The sequence below is a fragment of the Canis aureus genome, chromosome X, assembly GCF_053574225.1.
Source record: "Canis aureus isolate CA01 chromosome X, VMU_Caureus_v.1.0, whole genome shotgun sequence".
In the NCBI taxonomy this organism is placed as follows: Eukaryota; Metazoa; Chordata; class Mammalia; order Carnivora; family Canidae; genus Canis; species Canis aureus.
In genome coordinates, this window is record NC_135649.1 from 90,593,347 (window position 1) to 90,608,818 (window position 15,472).

The 15,472-nt window shown below is 49.5% G+C and overlaps 1 long non-coding RNA gene and 1 pseudogene across 1 annotated transcript; both read right to left on the reverse strand.

Annotated features, from left to right (window-relative positions):
* Positions 1-371: 371 nt before the first annotated feature.
* LOC144307891 (uncharacterized) lies at positions 372-1,376 on the reverse strand. The gene is made up of 3 exons (XR_013374569.1): positions 1,248-1,376; positions 683-920; positions 372-475 (listed from the first exon to the last, which is right to left on the reverse strand). It is a non-coding gene; the product is annotated as an uncharacterized LOC144307891 (long non-coding RNA).
* Positions 1,377-2,983: 1,607 nt separating this feature from the next.
* Positions 2,984-15,237, reverse strand: LOC144308936 (BTB/POZ domain-containing protein 2-like; annotated as a pseudogene).
* Between the last annotated feature and the right edge of the window lie 235 nt (positions 15,238-15,472).

The following is a 15,472-nucleotide window of genomic DNA, read 5'->3' on the forward strand; positions in this document are numbered from 1 at the left end:
CTCCCATTCTCATCCACTAGCGAGCCCTAGCTGATAAATCACCAATTTCTCCCGCCAGCCCTCCTCTCCTCTCTGCACTGACCCTGCTGGTTTATAAGAACTCTCGGGGATTTTTTTTTTTTTTTTGCCTCTCCACTCTCTCTCCCTGCACCTCCTCCTCTCCTAGAGCCACTGTTAATGAATCAAATTGCCCTTCGACTTGAATTACCGGGAAAGCAGGCTCACCCACTACTCGAGGTAGATGGGATGGCTGCCCCCGGATCCACACTGGCCTCGTCACCATGACTCAGAGTGGATGTTTATTTTTGAATCTCGCATCCTTTATCTGAGAAAATGGACTACCGATGGGAAACAATTACCTCCCACTTACCCCACAGGGCTGATGGGAGCAGATGGCACGTGCGATGCAGAAGCGGCACACTGCATTAATGTCATCAGCAACGATCACAGCTGTAATGAGTCCACATCACGGGGACTGAAAAGCGAGGAGAGGAAAGAGCAACAGCTGGGCACTTCAGCCAGATGTGGCCGCAACCACTCAAATGGCTTGCTCTAGTTTCACTTAATGGGCAGAGAACGATGCGAAGCTACAAGGGGACCGGCGGCAAGCAGCCCGGGCTTTGGACCCTGCCCATTAGCAGGGAGCCACGCTCCCGGGAGCACCTGGCAGCTCCTTGCTTACCTGGGCCCCCTGAACCGCCGCCCCTCGCTCTGGCTGCGCCGTGTGAGCGTGCCCGTGCATCTGTGTCTGCGACCGCACAGCGCCTCTGCCAACTCTGCCCAGAAGAAAATGCGGAGCATAGTCACAGGAAGGTCTACACACTCGGAGCAATGTTCAAAGATAATACATAATGGATGCAACAAAGACCGGCAGTGACACTTCACAATTTGCTGAATCTGGGACGCTGTGATATCAGAGGCTGTAAAGACAGAAGCACAGGTCAGTTTCTTATCTGTAGAAAGAACAGGGGTGAGGACCAGTGATCCGGCCAACGCTCCCTTCACTTCACAGGGGTTGGGGCAGCCAGGGAAAATCACCCCACCGCAGAGTCTGACTCCTGCCCAGCTTGCACCACAATCGTAATTTCACCCCCCATCCCACCTCCCCCACCACCTTTTGCTCTGGTCTTTCTGCAATGCCCGGATGAGCCCAAAGATGCCCTCAGATTCTTTCCCCTCCCTTCTGGCTGGCCCATGAAGTGGGTTCTCTATCAAAACCATGAATGTGGGGCACCTGGGTGGCTCACCGGTTGGCTGCCTGCCTTCGGCTCAGGTCGTGAACCTGGGATCCAGGATCGAGTCCCGCATCGGGCTCCCTGTGAGGAACCTGCTTCTCCCTCTGCCTATGTCTCTGCCTCTCTCTTTCTGTGTCTCTCATGAATAAATAAATAAATCTTTAAAAAAAAAACTGTGGGGATCCCTGGGTGGCGCAGCGGTTTAGCGCCTGCCTTTGGCCCAGGGCGCGATCCTGGAGACCCGGGATCGAATCCCACATCGGGCTCCCGGTGCATGGAGCCTGTTTCTCCCTCTGCCTGTGTCTCCGCCTCTCTCGCTCTCTCTGTGTGACTATCATAAATAAATAAAAATTAAAAAAAATAAAAATAAAAAAAATAATAAAAATAAAAAAAAAACTGTGAACGTGTAGGGTCTTAGTGTACTTTCTGGGGGACAGGTTTATCTTACTGGTTGTAACCAAGTGAGAAGCTTTCTGCTGGTAGCTATCTGCAGGCAATGGATGAGCTCTTGCAGATGCACAGCCAGATCAAAAGAATTCAGTGACTCAGAAAAAGTTGCACCACTTTGAGAGTATCGATATTTATAGTGATTATCGAACAGTAAGGTCACAGAATGCAAAAGCTGGAAGTAAACACAGAGAAGAAATTGTGCACAACCCCCTCATTTGGCAGAGAAGGAAGCCGGGATGACACAGGTTATGATCGCCTGGCCCCACTTGATAATCGAGGCCTCTGGACTCTTAGAGCAAAACATTTGCTGCTATACTACCCACTTTTCCCCCATTACGGTCTGCCTTTATTCAATGTCAGAACAGATCTTTGTTAATTGTTTTGTGTAAATGAGGATGATACTTATCTCTATAAAGCCTAAGCTGTTCATTGGGTTGTCTTTGTTGTTTGTTTGTTTGCAGGTACATTTCTTTTCTTTATTTTAAAAGACTACTTGGGGGTATGGTGTGAGGAAGGCGCACCTTTCATGATTTTGGGGAGGACACAGTTTCCAGAAGGAATCTCTGGGGGAAAAGTACACAGAGTTTGAGAGAGGGGACATACTTGGAAGTTGGGGGAAGGGTGGTGCCCTCCAGCACCTCCTAGCAAGGCATTCACTCAGAGGCCAGGTGGGGCAGGGCCACAGTGTGTACAGGAGGGCTAGCCAGAGACATGGCCACCAAGGCTGGCTCACAACATTGTGCCTCCCAGGAACATAGGGTTTGAGGTCCATGCACTCCGCTGCAGGGGTTGGAGAAGGCCCATTCAGAGAGGCTAGACAAGTATGGCCCTTCCCTAGGCCCACTGGGTGGGCCTGGGCATGGCAGGAAGCCAGCCTTCAGGACTTCGAGGGGACTGGAGTCCCCTCCATGAGTCCTACTCTCCAGAGGTCAGGCCAGTGTGCTGGTGGCCAGGCTAAGGATGGCCTAAACATCCCCAGTGTACTCATTGGGAAAAAAGAACACAAGACCTCAACCAAATGCACTAGAAGTACCCCCTCCATACTCCTACAACAATTGGAAATCCAAGATGCAGTGCCACATGCTATTAAACAAAGCAAACATGAGATGAAAACCTATTCAAATCCAATGGTCAGGCAGCTGGTCAGGAATCCCAAGATTCAGGGACGGTGGGCAGGAAACCACACCCGGGGACCCTATGGACCCTCAGTTCAGGGAGGGACCAGGCCAGCCCTATACCCCAAGTCCCAAGGAATTACCTCACACAGCCCTTGCCCCCACCAGCCACCTCTTGGCTCCTTACCAGGAATGTGAAGACCCTCTCCTGATGCCCAGAAATGTGGCAGGGGGCAGACAGACAGCATCAGGGGCCACCAGGCCTTGGTATGAAATGCGTGGTGGCCCTCTTGCATCAGGTGACTTCAGGGTCCTGGCCATCCTCCGTGGACATGCTGGGGGCCTGGGGGGCCTAGGTGTAAAGATGTGGCTGTCCTCCACCCACCCGCAGTTGTTCCTGGCCACATAGCAGAAGATAAAACACGTCTAGGCCTTCTGTCGTGGCTGACTCATGGGTCACCTTGGGCAGACCTTTGGTGCCTAATGAAAGTCCAGGCCCTTCCGCACAGCATACGCTGTGTAGATAATATTGGGCAGCGCATCCATGGGCTCTTTGAACATGACCCAGGAAGGTGTTGGTGGAGTCATCACAGCTGAAGCCCCTATCTTTCTGGCCCTGTGTTCCTGCCCAAGTGGATGATCTGGATGTTCACATGGTCATCAGTGGGCCCGTGGCTGGAGCCATAGAGCCCAAAGCCAACCACGAAAATGCTCGTGTTGATGGAGACCTTGAGGCAGTTGCTGGTGCCTCCGTACCCCTGCTGGAAGCTGTTCCTGTGGAGGCAGGAGCACCGCTGGTGGATGAAGTCCACACGTGGCTTAAAGGAGGCCGTCAAGTGCAGGAAGAGGCTGCCCACCTGGCGGTCCACGAGGAGGCCCTCCTGCACCGGCTCCACAGCAGACTCCCAGATGGTCATCAGTGGGAAGCAGATGAGGGCGAGCGCCTTGCCCAGGACCTTGCACTTGTTCTCTTGCATCACCTGTGGCTGCTGTTGCTGATGCTCAGCCTCGGCCCAGAGGCCCAGGGTGCCGAACAACTGAACAAGCATACCTCGGAATACTCAGGGTGTCTGTCCGACCCGAGCATGCCACCAGTGTGTCCAGGTCGAGGTCTGTGAAGCCCTCAGCAGCAACGGCGTCCGCTGTGTTTCTGCCACATTCTCCAGGTGTGGGCTGGCCTGCTGCAGTTCGTGGAAAAGTCTGGCCCACGTGGGCAGCAGGAACGCATGGCCATCCTGGAGCTTCTTCTCCTGGAAGTCCACGCGGTGGGCCTTGAGCACCCACACTGCGTGCCTCTTGGTCGTGTACCACGTGGTGGTGACCTCAGCCGAGTAGAGAAACTGGAACAGGGCAGGAAGGCGGTGGTCTCCACCTCCGGCAGCTTCATCTCTGTGCACGCAGTGCCATGCCTGTGAACATGGCCCAGAAGACGACCCCTCCCCGGCCTGCAAGTGCACAGCCCGAGTGTCTCGTTGTTGAGGGGGGAAGGCCAAGTTCCTTCAGTGGGCTCAGGGCCCTGCCAGTTGCATCAGGCTGTGCAGCAGCACGCCACTGGGCTGTTCGGCCGCCTGCTCTCTGCCTGCTAAGTGGGATGCCCCAGCGTCTGTGTTGGCCTTGGACCGGCCAAACCCACTGCTCCCACCCGCCGTGTCCCCGCGGGGCCTTGGAGCCTGGCCTACACCTGTCCCGTTGCAGTTTATCTTCACCTCCACGGTTTTTAATCGCTGTGAATGCTGGTGGACTCCTCAAGCCACTTGGGCCTGGCTGCTGTCTCAACCACTTCATCGGAAACTGCTCTTTGCAACCACCTATTTGTTGCTACATCCAAAGGACGCTTCACAGACCACACCTGACTTAACACCTTGGCGACATTTCTTCTTCCCAGAAAGCTTTGCCTCGGTGCCACTCAAAAAGCATGCTTCGTGAACTTACACCAGCAGGTAAACTGTTGCTGATTGGCCATGAAGTTAAGTTCAGAAACAGAGAATAACGGGAACTTTTGGCAGAGGAATTTTTGTGTGCTGAATCTAATAATAAAAAATGCGGTTTGTATCTTGGATGCCTGTTAATTTTTTTTTTTTGGGATGCCTGTTAATTTTTGTTAATCCATTTTATTGCATTTCATCACCAAAGAATTGGTCTGGGACACGTGTTGTAGGGGGGAGGGGGTCCCTACTTCTTTTCCAAAGATAATATAAGAAACACTGCTACAAAACACTTTTTTTCTCTCTGAATCTAACTCTCCTGGCTTCCCTGCCACTCCAGGCTTCAGAAGTTTGCAGGTTGCCTTCATGTCTCTCAGAGCCACAGCTCTTCCCTTTCCTGATGAATGCCTGTGCATCTACTGGGTCTCAGCAGAGAGGTCACTCCTCCAGGAACCTCTCCTCTGCTCTTCCTAGAGCCCCTCACTGTCCATAGCATCAACATAATAGTCCACATCAGATTTCAGTTGTAGCTGCCAAGCCTTATTGCAAACCATCCTCTAGGTTATGTGATTTCCAGTTTCTGGGAAGGGCGAAGGAACAGCAGTGGTGTTTCGGCCAGAGAACTCATCCTGGTGGTCTGTGTGCATCCCGGGAATCTGCCAGCCTCTGTGGAGGAAAAGTGCCTTACCTTAATTTAAGCACAGATGGGGAATCAGGAGCCTGGATTGAAGTCTTGGCCAGGTAGAGTGTTGCCCACCAAATGAATGCCACAGCCTTCTCTGTCCTACGCCACAGTATCCTGTAGAGTGAGTAAAAGGCAGCCAGGGTGACCCTTGGGGCTAAGCTAAGGGGGTTACTAATTAGTGATCCTATAGCACACTGAAAATAGAAATGTCAAGTGTTACTATTCATAGTCCTATTTCCTCTGCTCTGGTTTCCAAGGTCCCTTATGCTTGCACTCCAGAACCTCTGAAAAGTAACAAGAACTGTGGTTTGGAGGGAAAAGAGAGCCATAACTGTAGTGTAGTTTAGTATGACTAGAAAAATAAAATGCAAAACAAGAGGCTGCCTTTCTAGAGTGACCCTGAAGACTGAAACCCTTAGAAAGAAGTTAACTACTTTAATACATAAAACATAAACCTTTGGCATTGAAAAGAAAAAAAATGGAAACAAAAGACAAGTGAAAACTGACAAAAATCTTTTTTACATAGCCAGCAATTGAAAGAAGAGTATCCTTAATATATAAAGTACTCTGGCAATCAATAAGAAAATGAAGAATACCAAAATAGGAAAATGGGCAAAAGGCATGAGTAGGCAATCCACAAAAGAAGAAATATAAGTCAACTCTATATGAAGACTGAAGAGGTGCTGTTTCATTTGGTATCTCTTTGATTACCAATGAGACTGAACCTATAGAATATAATTTTTCATTTACCAGCTAGGCGAAGATTAAACCTATTGATCCTCCCCAGGCAAAGTGAGGGGAAAGGGGCATTTACATTTGCCACTAATGGGACTATAAGTAGGTTCAGCCTTTCTGGAGAGCAGCCTGGCAATGTGGAACAAAAGCATGGTCCTCTGACTCACAGATCCCACCTATAGGAAAGAATCCTAAGGAATAAGCAAACGAGTAAACAAGCATATAGTAAAGATTGGTTATCTCGATGAGGTTTATATAGCCAAGCCGGAAACTACCTAAATGTGTATTGCTAAATGATTGGTTAAGCACACAGTGGAATACTATACAGTCACTTTTAAAAAGATGAATAAGGGATGCCTGGGTGGCTCACTGGTTGAGCATCAGCCTTTAGCTCAGGGTGTGATCCTGGGGTCCTGGGATCGAGTCCCGCATTGGGCTCCCTGCAGGGAGCCTGCTTCTCCCTCTGCCTTTGTCTCTGCCTCTCTCTGTGTGTCTCTCATGAATAAATAAATAAAAACCTTAAAAAGAAGATGAATAACTTTGTATCTATTGATATGGAAATATGTCCATGACATGTAGATGTCACTAAATGAAAAAAAAAAGTTGGAAACAGAAGGTGTAAGATGCTTCGATTTTTTGAGCATTTTTAAACCATGTATGTGTAAAAAAAAAAAAAAACGTCTGGGTAAAAGCGCCTCCAATCACACTTTCTGAATGATGAGATTACAGGTGATTTTAATTTTCTTATACTTTTCCATAATTTCTTGATTTTTTTTCACAATGAAAATTTACGATTATCTCCATTGAAAAATACCTTTTAGGGAGCACTTGGTCTGGCTATTCTGGCAGTTTTATGGAAGTGAAAGAAGCAACAAATGAGGACCTACATACATAAAATAAGGAAGTGAAATTTTTAATCAGTGAAAGATTTGATTGTTTCCCTCCAGAATCATTATTTCCTTATTCATTTTGAAATCCACTTGCTTCATTCATGGAAGCTTCCTTACTCCTACCAGCCTCATCTCTTTCTTGAAAATATCCTGGAACATTCTGTCACATTAGCTATCCTTGCAATCATTATTGGGTATAACTATACATGTATTTTTAATGTAAAATCACTAATAAAAAATAACTATCAGTAAACTCTGCTAAAAAAGCATCTCTCCTCAGGGATATATATCATGACCCTCAAACCTCTGAGTGAAGCTGTGCACAGGTCTGGCTGGGCCCAGCTCCAAGGGGATTTCTTTCCCCAAGGGCCCAGGGTACCCTTCAGCTTTGCTGGGAGCCAATATCCCTGCTAGTGCCTCCAAGTGACCTTTGCACATGTCAACTTCTGGTGATATTCTCAATGGATCAAACCAGGGTCTGTAGAAATGTAACCTGGGATGCCAATATGTGTTCTGTTAACAGGTCTCATGCCATCTTGGTCTAAGAGTTAGGATAGGGATATGAAGAATATACCAGGTTTTTTTTGTTGTGAAAGTATTTGCTAGAAAAATAAGAATATAGAAGAATCACAGTTCTCTAGACTATATTATTATTATGTCATTTATGATGGTTTATATATTATATACATATATACCTTTTGATATATAATAATACATAAGTATGTACACATAGTAATACATATAAGTCTTTTAATAGGTTCTGTATACATACCTTACATATATACTACACACATACATATATAATATTAGTTTGAACCATAAGAAATTTCTTATATCGCACTCTTTTTGACCTATAGAAATGACAATTTCATATGGTTCAACCTTACATGTCATTGTTCTGCTGGTAGCATCTGGACAGTTTTACGTGGATTTGCCTTTGACCAAAGTGTACCTATGTATGTAAGTGTGTGTGTGTGCTCTTAGAAACTCAGTAGAAAACCGTCCCGCAAATTTTAAAAAATGAGTCTTAATCTAACTTCCTCTGGTGCTCTATTCAATAATTGCTTTGTTGAAGTTTCTTTTTGAGTCTGTGCTTTTTTTCAGAACTTTCATCTTTAAAAAAAGGGAAAAAAATTTTCCCAGGTGACATTCCTGTATTGCTTTTGATTTTGCACGTTACGGGCTCCACCGGTCACCTTTAGAGACCATTCCATCCTTTGACAACTGGCCAGAGGAGTGAAGCAACTTGCCCACGTTCACCCAGCTAATTAGGGCTGAGCTGGGACCAGAACCCTGGGTTTTTCTACCCTTCCAACCTGCAGAGGGAGTGGGGGCTGTTATCCTCAGCCCCCCTCACAAAGAACGGGCCTTGGACTGAGTTAAATAGCAGGGCCAGGAACCAATGGCCTGGAAGGTCGGAGGGAAAAGATCATCAGTTGACAAATGATCGTGATCACTATTAATGTTATTATTCATATGGTATGTCTGCAGCAGAAAACACGGGTTTATTTAAAATGCACATAATAATTTGAGTTTGCTCCAACATTTATTTTCTGTCTAAATTATTTTTTAACTGATATGAATGCCAAGACTTCTGAAGACAAAAAAGCAAGGCTTTTTAAAAAATCCATAACCTTAAATTAAGACCACATTTATTCACACTGCTGCTTGCAGTTCAGAACTTTCTCCTTTTTAACTCTTCAGTGACATCAGCAAGCCACATTTCCACCTCTTCTTGGCCCGCTCTGTAATTTTTTTCTGGAAGCAACTGCACTGGCAGGCCAGAATATAATGCATTTCACAGTAAGACTCCTAATGGGGTTTTTAGTAAACTGGCCCGACCAGCCCACTTCCCCGGCGAAAAGATGCCTCTAATTGATCTCTATGTAGAAATAGCAGCTGGTGATCAGAACCACTGTGCTCTGGTGGGTAATTATTTTATCAGGACAAGCACTTCCATCATGATAAAAGAGAAACAGCAGGACCTGGGGAGAAACACACCGAGAGGGCCAACCAGACAGACAGACACAGATAAGACCCAGCGAGAACCCGACTGTAGGACCCACAGCCATGTAGCCTTAAATGGAAAGTTTCTGATAACTCATGATGGATCGGAGGCAGGTGGAGGCAGGGAAAGCGTTGGGGGTAGGCTCCAAAGCGCGGGGGAACTGGGGGGGGGGGCAGGGGAGCGGTCAGAAGAGGCCGGCTCCCCAGAGCTCCTGCGCTTGCACTTAGCTTTGTTAGGGGGAGCTGTGGGGCCGCAAGCCCCGATTCCCCACCCCGCAGACCGGCAGCTTCAGGCCTGCGGTCCTTGAAACCCCCATAGCTCTTTTGGCAAAGAGTAGGTGTGTCCTGGCCAGGTTCCAGTTTGGGTAATTACAGCCTGTCAACCTAAATTCCCCCCAGGATTGCAGTTAAATATGGTACCCGTCTTCACAATTAAATTTTAGCTCTAATAGGACACTCGATTGTCATGTTACGTGACAGTTAAGTAGCAGCCGCATTGTACCCCAGAGGTAGCTGCACTTTTGTGGGGACTACAAAGATTTCTCTGGGTGTAATAAATGACCTGTAAGGACAGAACCGGGGTGTCTGGGGGGGGCTCTTGCTGCTAAATTAGAGTTGGTAACAGTAAGACTTTGCCCATCATTAAAATTTTTTCCCCAAACTCTTTCCGGGGGGAAAAATATGGGGGAACACATCATACCGCCATATCATTTCGTTGTTTTACCTGGAAAAAAAAATCAGGATGCCAGTTTGCTGCAGGACAGATGAAGGCTCCGATTACCTGTCCGGCTCCCCAGTCCCCTCCATTCCTTTGTCGCGACACCACACACATCCTCGCCTTTCTCTGAAGGTGTCATGCCCTCCCCCGGAACATCTTTCTTTTGTTTTCTGCTTCCAGAGACCTTTTATCCTAGCAAGGTCCAACTCAAAAGCCACTTCCTTCATGATGCCATCCATGATCTGCTATTCCAAATTAAGCATTTCTCCTCTTAGGGCCTCCATACACTGGTACCATTATCTTTACTCAGCACTAATTCAAATTTGCCTAATGCACTATTATAGTCAGTTGTTTATATATGCACTTAAACTATGAGCTCCTTGAGGACAGGGGCCTTGATTACTTTTCCTGATGCCCAAGCACAGCACTTACTAAATATTTCTGAAGGAGGGAAAGAAGGCATCTACTCTTTCTTTTCTGAGGGCATAAATAAGAATAGCTGGTAATCATTGAGTGTTTACTGTATGTTGATCATGGACCTGAGCACTTTCCAAGTACTAATTCAGCCCTCACCGTATCATAAAGAATAGTTATTATTCTATAAATGAAAATACCGAGCCACAGAGAGGTTAGTTAATTTGCCCAAGGCCACACAGTCACTCAGTGGCAGCGCCAAGAGGGAAACCCACAAGGCTTCTTCTCCCCACAACTTCATACTCTTATGCTGCAGCATCAGATAGGGCTTTAATTAACCATATCAGTCCCCCCACTGTCTTCCATATTTCGAATCAAACTGGGTCTTTGAGAGCACAGCCTGGTTTCTAAAGAGGTGAGTGTGAGGACAGGAGAAGGTGATGATACCTAATGCACCTGTCTCCCTCCTATGCAGGCTATCCTAAATAACGAGTGGGCTGCTTTCCGAAATCCACATTCTTGTTTGTCAGTTTCCATCCTTGGGCAATTATTTCACACTGAAAATGAGAAGGTGATAATCTAAAGTATTCGCAGCCAGTCTTGCCGACAGAGGTGTGAGCAAGGAGGAACATAGCATGTTGTGATTAGAGAGAAAAGCAACAAACCCCAGTGATTGCAAAGCGTAAGAAAGGGGTCAGCCTCATTATTCTCCTGCATAGTTTGTGCACCCATAGAAATATTTTGTTCCAACAAGTTAATTCCTTTAAGTGGTGAGCGCCGAGTGTGGCAGACACGATTATCTTTCTTAGGTTTCTTGCCGCTTTCTCCCCACCCGGCTAGGAGAAGGATTTCTGCAGCTCACCTCGTGCAATTAGAAACAGCCCCACAGGGCAGAGGTGCAGCCTGCGTTCAGAGATACTCTTCTGCCGCTGAAATAAAAACAGCCTTTGAGAATATTCTCCTGCCAAAATCATTTTAGCATTTCACTGTCACACAGCGGGAGGCCAGGAGAGAGAGAGAGAGAGAGAGAGAGAGAGAGAGAGAGAGAATCCTTTCCTTGCACAACCAGCAAGACCCCGTGAGTTTTTCCCGTGTGCAAGGAAAATTAATTAATTTCCTTTTTTTATTTTTGAGAAAGGGGGCCAGAAAAACATAGTTCAAGATGTTACATTTTCATAAGGAAGAAGTCTCAATTGTAAATGAGTTCCTCTTTTAAGACGAGGCTGTAATTAGATTGCCCCGGGTGATGATGAACGGGGAGGGTGAAGGGTCCTCGCTTTTCTGGAGAAAGCAGCACCCTCGGAGGCAGAAGGAAGGGCTGCCTCGGGCGGCCACACTGGTGCCAGCGCCAGAGACTTCTCTCCCGTGAAGCGGAGGGAAGAAAGGCTGGTTCTGGTTCGAAGCCCAGAAGAACAGGAGCTACGGAGGCCTAGACAGGGCGGTGGCCTACCCAGAGGCCGGCAGTGCCAACAGGGGGCGCTGTCCGGGGTGCTTACTGCACCACCTCTTCAAGCCCAGGTTCTCTTTTCTCTTGCAGCGAACCCAGCGAACTTGGGAACCACTTCAAAAATGCTTTAATTGTTGCTGTTGTTTCTACATGCCCGCCTGGGGCTGAAGCGTATCTCTTCCCCGAATCTGCATGCTGATACTCTAACCACCAGGACCTCAGAGGTGACTGCCTTTGGAGACGGGGTGTTTAAAGAGGTGATGAAGGTAAAATGAGGCCCTTAGGGTGGGCTTAATCCAGTCTGACTGGTGTCCTAAGAATGGGACATTTGCACACTCACAGAGACACGGGGGCGTGCAGGGACACAGCACCTGCCAGGTGAGGACACAGGGAACTACAGTCGTCTCCCAGCTGAGGACAGAGGCCTCCGGAGACACCAAATCTGTCCATACTTTGATCTTGGATTCCCCGCCTCCAGAACTGAACAAACAGAACCAAATAAATGCCTGCTGTTTGAGCCACGCAGCGTCTACAGGAGCTGGAGTGGACTAATAGCCAAGTATTTTTCAAAATGCAGTCCATGGACCACTTCCACCAGAAAGGAGAGAGCAGATGAAAATGCAGGTCCCTGGGCCTCCTGCAGGCCTGCTAAATCAAATCCCCAGGGCCCCGGGGATCTGCAGTTCCCTCCCCCCCAGCACCCCAGGCCATTCCAGGGCACACTAAAATTGGGATGTGCCCGCAGCCAGAATTTGCTGAGAGACTGTCACCTCAGTGGTGATCCGCAGAGGGCTACCCGAAGGCCACACTGCCTGAACCCCCCACCCTACCGCCTCTTAGAAAGGCATTCTTCGCAGTTAAACATTGCCTTCTCCCTGGTGGATCTCTTTTCAGTGCAAATAGCTCCTGGATGGGGGTGACAAATTAAGTCAATAACCTTTGAGTATGAATTCATTTATCAGCCGAATTCCTGTGGGATTGGAAGGATGCCAAACCTGAGCAAACCCGGAGAAGGGGGGGACGAATGGGGGTTCAGAGACAGTGGTGTGGTCCGCACCGGGAGAAGGCGCCACCTTCGTGACTTAGCTCGGGCTAGCTCCACCGAGGGTGAGGCCACCCCCCGGAGGGGCAGCTGCAGAGCACACAGTGCACGGCTCTCTGGCGGGATGGGGGACAGGGACATGGTGGCCAGGCTTCTGGGAAAAGACTACTGACTCCCGGCTGTCTACTGTTTTCCTGTCTGCTGCTGGGAAGCTGAGGGCAAAGCCAGGCCTGCCTGCCTTCTGCCTGCCTGCCTGCGTGCCTGCCTGCGTGCCTGCCTGCCGGCCTGCCTCCCTCGGGGTGAGGTGCACAGGGCCACGCTGGCAGAACAGCTGAGAGGCCACGGGGTTGGCAGGAGGGGTGGCTCTGAGCGGGGACGGGACGCAAAGTATTTCACAAGTCCTATGGGCTCGCCAAGGCCCCATCGGAAGAGAAGGCAGCCAGAGGCGGGCGCAGAGTCCTCACCAACCCCTTTGTTTCAGGGTTAACCTCTCAGGGACCCTGGCGCACTACGCCAGGCACAGGCCTAAACCGCAGGGAGGGTCTGAGAGGGCGGCCCCCTAGTCTTGCTCTGTATCCCCTGACTTCCATTGTTAGTTATTTCCTTGCTGGGAAGGAGGTGGCATCCCTCCCCTCCCCCACCCCCAGAGGCTTGGCTTAATTCACTTTGTGAGTCCAGCTCCGTGTGCTCCAGGCCCCTGCAATTCACATGGGATGCTGTCTCCCGTGTCCCGCAATTTCTTGACACTTCCAGCAAGTCCTAACGGGCTGGGAGCATCCGCCCCTGTGTCGAGGCCAGTCTCCTGACCGCTGACAGGTGAGCGCCTTAGAGAGCTGTCAGGAGGCTGTGGCACCTGTGGCCGGCTTGGGGATGGCTAATGAGCTGGAGCTGGGAGCCCTCTGCGCAGGCCAGAAGCATCAAGGGCGTGCCAGCAGCCAGGGCACTTTGCAGCCCGTTGGGGGCTCTGGCATTGAGAAATGCGCTTCCCGGCTTCCCATTTTCTATGGAAAAAGGTGAACGTGAGGTGAAATCTGCAACAGACCCTGGCCCAGGCTTCCACGCTGTTCCTCAAAGCAGCAGATGGCTGAGAGGACAGAGATCAGCCTGGCCAGAAGAGCCACTGGCATGCCGCTGTTCTTTCTCAAGACCATGCTCCTTGCGACAGCAGACAGTGTTGGTGTCCTGCCCAGTCGCCCTGGGATCCCTGTGGCCCCCTTATGCTTGCACTCCACTCCAGTCGCTGTGCTCTGACTCTGCACACTTCATCCAGCACTTAGGCTTGGCCTGGGAGGTCAGTCCTCAAGGCTAAGAGAAGGGAGCCGCTGCACACACCTGTACAGGCAACTGGCAGTGCCCGGAGGGGGGGGGTCACCTACCCACCCACCCCCACCTCCTGGTGGCTCTTAATCATCGGCTGACAGGGCCCCGGGGGTGAAAGCCCAGCTCCCCTCACTGGGCGGTACCAGCTGGGGGGCACTCACCTTCTGGAGCTGTCTTGCAGGTGAGGCCAGGCAAGGATATGCCTGAGGGTGGGCCCTGCTTGGCTCCTTCTCTTTTCCTTTCCTGACTCCCCTTGGCCCCTGCAGATCACCCGGAAAGGACCTCTGTGAGGAACGACTCACACACAAATCCTCATCTCAGGATTGACTTCTGGTCAACTGGACATAGGTGATGCCTAAGACATCCCATTGTCCTCCCATCAGAGTCTCATAAGCAAGAGAAATGCTTACTCTTCCTCTCTAGCTCCCTTGCCCCGCCAACCAGCTCCTCCCGTGGACCCCCTACGGCTGTTAGCGGGAGCCACCACGGTCCTTGTCAGGAGTTCAGGAACCTGGAGGGCTTTGTGGTGTCCGATCCAGGCCTTCTCCCTCCTGCTGCCCTACCCCACAGCTCAGGCTTCTCTCTCTTACCTGAGCTAAGCCAATAAACCCGAGGGCATTATGTGTCTGCCTCCCCTCTCCCGTGTTTCTGGAATGTCTAGAACACTGAGAGCAAATGCATCCTGCTAAAGTACTAGTCTGATTCTTTTAATCACTCTCTAGATCACCAAGTCTTCAGCAACTCCCTAGTTCTTGCCAAAGTAAGTCTACCTTCCTTGTCTGGGTAGTCAAAGCCCTTCCCAACATGCATCTGGCCAGCGCCTCCAGATTTCTAAGGGGGCCAAGGTGGGAAGCCCCTGCTCTCTCTTTCTGCTGAACATGTTCACCAAGAATGGGCCATGTTAATGTGCTGAGATCATCACGGTGGCTAGGATCATAGTGCAAAAGACGACAGACAACCATCACTGCGGAGGCAGGTGGATAATGAGACACAGTGGGTAGGAAGTGAGACATCTCTCTGATTTTAGAATTTGACAACTTTCTTACTTACAATCATCTTATGGGGGCCATAGAATATTTTTGGATTCTCCCTCATAATACCTATTTAGTTGGATCTTTACCTAATGGGGCCTATGTCTAGTCTTGAGGTCTTCAGGCTCACCAGAGTGCCACACAGTTGACACCCACCCACGGCCCCCATGTTGGCCAGGATGGGAGGCCCACTTGCCCTGGCTTTTTCTTCTTCTAGGACCATGATGAACCCACCCCCCACCTTCTGCAGGATTCTGACATTGGGTTTAAGTCCACAATGTGGGTCTTCACTGTACGCCCTCCAAGGCAGCATGAAGCACAGATGTCGTACTTTTCCTTTGGTTCTCTACAAGGACCTGAGTTCTCCCCACAGCAAGGCTCTCTCTTCGGTTTGGCTGAGCTCTCTCCCGGGACAATCTGTTGCCCATGTTTGACCTGCATCTGTGCCTTCAATCATT